We start from the raw sequence: 7935 nt of genomic DNA, 5'->3' as shown, positions 1-7935 counted from the left end.
GCGGTGATGAGCATAGGTAGAGTGCGTGTTCTGAGTCTGAGGAGTCTGAAGTGGAAATTGGGTATGTACGTGAATGCATGTTATGTTATGTTACTTTGCATTTGTATAGCGCCTTATGTACCAGTGGTATGGTCTCAAGGCACTGGTAGGTTGAACGCCCTCGGGAACCGAAGTTCAAGTCAGTAGAGAGAATAGAGAGAGTCAAATGGTGCGCGTGAGCACCAGATATTTGTGCAGCTGGTGTGGCATTCGTGTGATAGCTGCTTCTTAGCGGGAGGTGTGGTGGTTGAGAGATCAAGAGTATGTGTTTGTTCTGGCAGGTTGTTATCTAGACCAATTCTGGCTGTGTTAGGCCTGAGGAGAACACCTAGGCTGGAGGGTGTGTAACCAGCAGTGTTTAGGGTGATGGGGAGTATGAGGCAAATGATGGTATGAGAACAGCTATACCGAATGGTGTCATAGTATCGCTGTGTTCTAGTTGAGTGGTGGTGTTAAGAAGAGAGTAAGCATGGAGATGTGATCTGGTGGTTTACCTTAGGTGCTTGAGATCAAGCCCACTCCAATGGTTCCATGTACTTCATCCATTCCATGTACTCCGAACTGTTCCATGTATTACGACTGTTTCAAGCAAACAGAATCGTTCCTTTCAATGCTCTTTCAAATGCTCCATGTACCCTAAACCATTCCATGTAAGTCACGCCATTCTATGCACTCCAATTCGTTCCATGCACTCCAATCCATTCCATGCAATCCAATCCGTTCCATGCATCCCAGGAATTAAGAATTTCAGTTTCTTATAGGTTTTCATGAACCAAATGCAGGACTGCTTTTCTAAAGCTCCCATCCTGACCGAGAGAAGACTCTAGCGAGTGATCTCGGATTTAAGGATACAAAAGACAAACACAATAAAGCTTTTGCTAAAGCTCTCCAGGACCTACAATTAATCCAGAAAGTAGACTCTGCCACTCACACTAAAGGTTGCATACTAGACTGGTTAGTCGACCACAACTCCAGAGTAGATATCAATTCTAACACCCCACAACCGTGGACCGACCACCATCTCATCCATTTCTACATCCCAACAAATGAGGCATCCATGCAAAACCTTCCCATGCCAGCTGCCCTAGCCAGATCTAAAAAACTACTCAGAAAAGAGAGAATTCTCCCACTCCTAGAAGTCTCAGAATTAGTATCACCCCTCTCAAGTAACCCTAAAGAACTTTTTGATCTCTACAATACTACTATTAAAGAGGTGATCGACACAATCACCCCATTAGAGAGTAAAAAAGCTAAAAGACTCTTTCATGTTAATTCATGGTTCAACTAAGACTTACATGACCTAAAAGTACTCAAAAGACATGCCCTTAACAAATGGCAATCCTGCCCCTCTACTCCCACTCGTGACTCTTACTTAGCTATTGCTAAACAATATAAAAATGCCATAGCCAAAGCTAAAGCCGCTGCATATAACACTAGAACCGACAATGCTCAATCCCACTCCAAAGAACTATTCGCCATCTTCAATGAGCTGGTCATAGCTCCCACGTCCAAACATCAAACGGTTAAAGACGAGAAATGGTGTAATGACATCCAGAAGGCTATGCTGGACTAAATTGACATGTGTAGTGAAGTGAGTGGGATGGTTGGGCCTGAGAATGTCAGTCATGGTGCGATTGGGTAGGCTAGCAGAATCTAGGCAGCTGGATGGATGCATCTTGACATAGAGCAGTATAATGCTCAGGACGAGTAATGTTCATAGCATTCTAAGGTAGTGCATCGTGGTACACATACTGAGAAGGAGGTTTAGAGTAGAGCTACCAGTTAAGCTGTTGCGTAGCAGGATTAGTCAAGGACAATTGGGCTGTTTCAAGCAGGAGAGTATTTCTGTAGGAGGCAAGTAAGCTATTTCAAAACACGTTAGATCAGTGGTAGATAGGCCATTTCAAAACACATTAGACCAGTGGCAGATAGGCTATTTCAAAACACATTAGACACATTAGACACATTAGACCAGTGGCAGATAGGCTATTTCAAAACACATTAGACCAGTGGCAGATAGGCTATTTCAGCACAGGGTTAGTCGTTGAGAGTTAGGGTAACCCTAGAACAATATTTCTGATGCTTGATTTACAAGGAACAAAATAACTGCTATGGCCTAATGCCATAGCAGAGTTTGCCTACAATAACACCATTCACACCTCAATAGGCATGATTTGTTTTTTTTGCACATATGGATACCATCCCAAACCTCTCCCAATGACAGCCTTTCCATGCTCTGATATACCTTTGGTGGATATCCTGCTTGAAAGCTTTACACAGACACACAAAGAAGCCTACAAGAATTTGGAAAGGAGCAAATACAAGACCTATGCTTATCAGGCCTCAAGAGATTGCCCAACTTGGGAATATGGAACTAAGGTATGGTTGTCCACAAAATACATTCATAGGTGGGTTCATCCATCCAAACGTTCTCCTAGTTACTTAGGCCCATTTGATATCATCTCCATGATCAATCCGGGGGCCTTTAAGTTACATCTCCCAAATAGTCTGAGTTACATCCATCCTGTCTTCCATTCTTCTTTGCTGAAAGCCTACCTCCCAGGCAAATATCTTCAGAAGAGGATAAGGCCAATGATCTCCTCCAACAATGAACCTGAGGAATATGAGGTCTCACAAATTATTGACGCCTGTTATAGCCATGGAGCCTTACAATACCTGTTACACTGGAAAGGATATATCTCATCAGAAATTTCATGGGAACCTGTGAGCAATATACATGCAGCCCAATTAGTCCAGCAGTTTCATCAACATTATCCAGGAAAGGCAGCAGGACCTGGGTTGCAAAGGGGTTATACTGCCATGCTGTGCAGTTGGAGTATTTGGAGGTGCTGGCGGGTGATTTCCAGAATAGTTCCATTATGACCGCAATTCAAGAAAAACTAGCGGTATAGTTCTCAAGTTTGCCACTTCCCTATATAAGCGTTGCAGGACTGCGATTCTGCACATTGCAACCCTTGTTAGTCTTCTGGGTTAGATGCTGTGTGCTTGTGAGTATTCTGTTCCGCTCTGCCCATCCTATCTCCATTGATTCCTGCAATTCCTTCTGCTCTGTTTCTCTGTAGCCCCTTGCTTCGCTCTTTTCTGTGCTTCCTCCTGGGTCTCTGCTTTATCGCATTGTGGCTTCTTCAATCGAAGCTCTGTTTTCAAGGGGATCCATTTCCCTGTTCTCTACCCATCAGATTTTCATGGTTTTCCAGAAGGCGTGGATCAACAGCCATGAATCAGTTGAAAGGACGATTGGTAGAGAAACCAGGGTTTGTTGTGCTGAAAGGCTTTTATCCCCTCAAAGGCTGTCTCAGGAAAGTTCATTCCGCTTGGGTTGTGCTCCAACCAGGCACGTGGCCTCCGACAGAGACAGGCCCCACCTCTTCTCTAACAGATGAACTGTCCAGAATAAGAAGGAGAAGAAGAAGACGGACCGAACCACAAAAGCCTCCCAAACACATTCAGGTGAGGAACCTGACAATTCAACATCACGATCTGAGAGAAGCATGCATGTCGATTAACTAGTCCATAGGAAAATAGGGGTCTATAGTTTTGGGGATTAGATGCCTCTCAATTTTTAAAAATTGATGCCACTAAAGCTGAGTGCCATGTCAGCGGCAGTTCCTGGACCTCTAGAAAGTTTTCAAATAAGATTTTTATAAGAGTTGGCCGTAACTCAGGGTTGTATATTAGTACAAATGGAGCAATTTGGTATGGGCCCGGCTGCTCAAGAGTTTTTCATTCTTTTAATTATTGCTAATATAGCATCCATGGTCATGGACCCTTTCCACTTCACTACCTTATGGCACTGCTCATTCGTACTGCCCATATAAATTTGTCTAAAATGCACAAACCATGTTGATAACTGATAACAAGACATTTTCTATAGTATTCCTTGACGACTTATTAATGAGGTACCAACATTTCAATAACTTCCTTCTATCCAACTTGTTCAGGATTGTTTGGTTATCATGTAGATGTGTGGCCCGTTAATTTTTATAAGTTTGCTGAATTTTCAATTTTTCCTCACTGTAAATCTACGCATCCTTACTGAAGAGCTGTTCTATACATCTTAAATTGATAGAAAAGACAGAAAGCAGAGATAAAAGAGAAAAAAAGAGAAAAGAGAATGTGATGCAATGAATACAAATTACTTATCAACAATTCCTCACACAGTTACGCTACAAAAGAATATTTAAAAATGTTATGCGCCCCTAAAATACAAAATTCATCATTCAAGCCTAGATAATGTTGAAACAGGACAAAAAGGGTTGTCTAGATATATTATGTGCCAAAATGTGTGTAGTTCTTTATCCACATTGTATCCCATTGGGAATTTGATATTTTAAAAAATACATTTTGTTTCTAGCTGCCTTAATTTTAATTTCATATTTCCACCGCTCAATGAATTAACTGTGCAGTAAAAAAGAAACTATTTTAAAAAAAAAACGATAATCATTAAGGCTTCCTGAATGGACTATATGTAATTGTTTAGCCATGGGGTACTTGAAATCTGCATAGATATTTCGCTTTCACATGTTGTAGAATGAGCATATTCAATTTAGAAGTAGTGCTGTCAAAATACCACGGTTTAAACCCACATGTAAAAATGTATACCATACAATCAGTTAACATGTGATCTTGGCTTAAATATTTACTTTATAATCTAAAACTGGGTGATAACATGTAGTGCAATTGTCAGCATATTGGCAAGCCAATCATTTAGTACACTTGTGGAAACCTTTACTAAAATCCCTTAGCCAAGAAATACCCATCTTTCCTTGCTCTTCCCCCTTATCTCTTACCAGAAAGTATTACTCCGTTTTTTACTTAACAATGGTGGCAAGTTCCTATCTGATCTTAAGACATGCCAATGTTTAAAAATAATGCATTTGATGGCTTGTGATTTTGTCTTATGCGTCGTCTTGCTCACTTTGGGCCGATTCATAGAATTCTGCGCTAGAAAGGTGCAAGCGCTGTGTACCCAGAAGGAGCGTGCGCCAGCTGTGGCGCAGAGAAACAATTGTGCGGCACGCGTTTTCATGGATTTCCGAGGCATCAGTTGCCGTGGCCCAAGGAACACCAAGCTGTGGCAGTAATGCTCCCAACACGCCCCCACACACAGTTAAAAGCAAGTGAAATGTCTAACACGGTGCAAACCCTGGCGCCATCCCTGGACCAGCATACAGCTCTCCCAGCCAAATCACGTGAAAACTCAGTGCATACCCCATTTGCACCCCAGCCAAATCGCATGATAACTCAGCGTGTACCCCGTCCGCACCCCAGCCAAATCATGTGAAAACTCAGCGCATACCCCGTCCGCACCTCAGCCAAATTGCATGAAAACTCAGCATGTACTCCGGCCGCACCCTATTCACTCCAAAACAACCCGTGATACCCGCACAAATCCATAGGAAGCAGACCCCTCCTGACGGGACACCCACACCCCAGCCCATATCACCCCAGCCTGCAGGCAGCCCGCACTACATGGGACACCCCAACCCCTTTCAACTGTGGCGCCACCCTGCAGGCAGCCCCCTCCAGACCGGACATCACCTGCATGCTGGATGCTGACATCGTGACACATGTACACTCCATCAATGGTGTGTCGAGCACCTTGACTGCCATGTAGTGACACTACCCAGAATGTCCTGTCAAAAAAATATCCTGCAAACAGAAACAAATGCATACACCTGGGCCACATCCTTGAGTGTGGCACTGCTCAAACACAATTGCTGTCTGCAACCGACTCTGGGTAAGTCTCTCTAAGTTACTAGGGGAATCCAGACGTGGACCCCTTGCTCACTATTCTTAGAGAGGCACAGCTCCTCCCTACTGATGAGGTCCAACCAGACCGAAACACGTGTCTGGGGATGCTGTTGGTACTCTTGTTCAGAGGAGAATTGCTCAGCATTTCGGTGCTGGACTGCCCTAGGGCAGGACAAAGACTGATATGTTTGGAATATTTCTTCTCTGTGAAAGATAGTGAGCTAAAGACTCTGGGTAAGTCTCTTGTAACCAGGACTAATGTCTGGCAGAGGGACTCCCAGGACCCCCCATGTTAATTTGCATATTTAAGTAACTTTGGGTCTCACCCTAAGTTACTAGGAGAATCCAGACGTGGACCCCTTGCTCACTATTCTTAGAGAGGCACAGCTCCTCCCTACTGATGAGGTCCAACCAGACCGAAACACGTGTCTGGGGATGCTGTTGGTACTCTTGTTCAGAGGAGAATTGCTCAGCATTTCGGTGCTGGACTGCCCTAGGGCAGGACAAAGACTGATATGTTTGGAATATTTCTTCTCTGTGAAAGATAGTGAGCCAAAGACTCTGGGTAAGTCTCTCGTAACCAGGACTAATGTCTGGCAGAGGGACTCCCAGGACCCCCCTTGTTAATTTGCATATTTAAGTAACTTTGGGTCTCACCCTAAGTTACTAGGGGAATCCAGACGTGGACCCCTTGCTCACTATTCTTAGAGAGGCACAGCTCCTCCCTACTGATGAGGTCCAACCAGACCGAAACACGTGTCTGGGGATGCTGTTGGTACTCTTTTCAGAGGAGAATTGCTCAGCATTTCGGTGCTGGACTGCCCTAGGGCAGGACAAAGACTGATATGTTTGGAATATTTCTTCTCTGTGAAAGATAGTGAGCTAAAGACTCTGGGTAAGTCTCTCCTAACCAGGACTAATGTCTGGCAGAGGGACTCCCAGGACCCCCCCTTGTTAATTTGCAACCATCTCCCAACATACACATCACACAAGTGAATGGTAAAGTGAGGCTGTGCAGTCCATGTGGCAAAGTCATGTCAATAATTGCCATGTAGAAATAGTCACAGAGTGACAGATTGCAAAGCACCCTCAATGTGTGCCACATGAACAGACACTGCCCAGGCCTGTCAAATCCTGAGCCTCAATGAGCTCACAGTACCAGAGCAGAGAACCCAATAAACACATCGCTGTTCCTCCCATGTGTGAAGAACATGACATGACATCCTATCAAATGACATGTCCTCAATAATGCGCATATAGACATGTTTAAGAAGTGGCTAACGGTCCAGGGAGGGGGAAGACAGTGACGACAGAGACACAGAACTTGGTAGGGAAGGTGACATAGAGATGGCGCCAGTGCATGGGAAGTGGGGAGGGAGAAAAGGGGGTATGAGGAGGGTGCAGTGCAGTACATGTGAAGGACATAACAACAAAGAAAATTCAAGAAAATAAAGAAACTGTGCTCAGCTGGTGTCAAGTCCAAGCCCAAGTGCAGACGGCAGGTGTGATTTGCAGGTAGGTGGCTGTTGGCATACATAAAAAAGAGTCCAATTTTGGGCGGTGCCAGGGAGGTAGTGAAGGTGTGCAAGTGGCGTGCAGGGGGTCTTTTCCCCAAGTCCAGGGGGTAGCCAGGTGACCAATGCAGATTCAGACAGTTCAGGGTAGAGTAGTACCAAAAGCACAAGCAAAGTGGAATGACTCAAGTTCTGAATGAGTACACGGCATTCAAACTGCCACATTGGTCTGCCAATGTGTACAAACAGATAAATTGCAAAATCGACTGTCTGTGTAAGATGCCCAACTACACCAGAGACATTGAAAACAGCACAAACAAATGCTGGTGAAGCATGACATGTGCGTTAAACTGCATCATGCAAATCCTGCAGAAAAAACGTGACCATTTTACCCTGCCGTCAGTCACCCCACGCACCACCATCCCAAACCCGGTGAGGACCAATACACAGTGATGTTGCACATCTGACAGCCAATGACACCTGACCATGCAAACCCAAACTCACCATTCACACACATCCACTGGTCAACCACCTGTGCATATGCCCCACACAAATAGCAAACATGACACATGCATGCTAGTAAGCACACACATGAACAACAATGGTC

This window comes from Ambystoma mexicanum, chromosome 11 (assembly GCF_040938575.1).
Source record: "Ambystoma mexicanum isolate Mex_15411 chromosome 11, UKY_AmexF1_1, whole genome shotgun sequence".
In the NCBI taxonomy this organism is placed as follows: domain Eukaryota; kingdom Metazoa; phylum Chordata; class Amphibia; order Caudata; family Ambystomatidae; genus Ambystoma; species Ambystoma mexicanum.
This window is presented reverse-complemented; position numbering follows the sequence as displayed.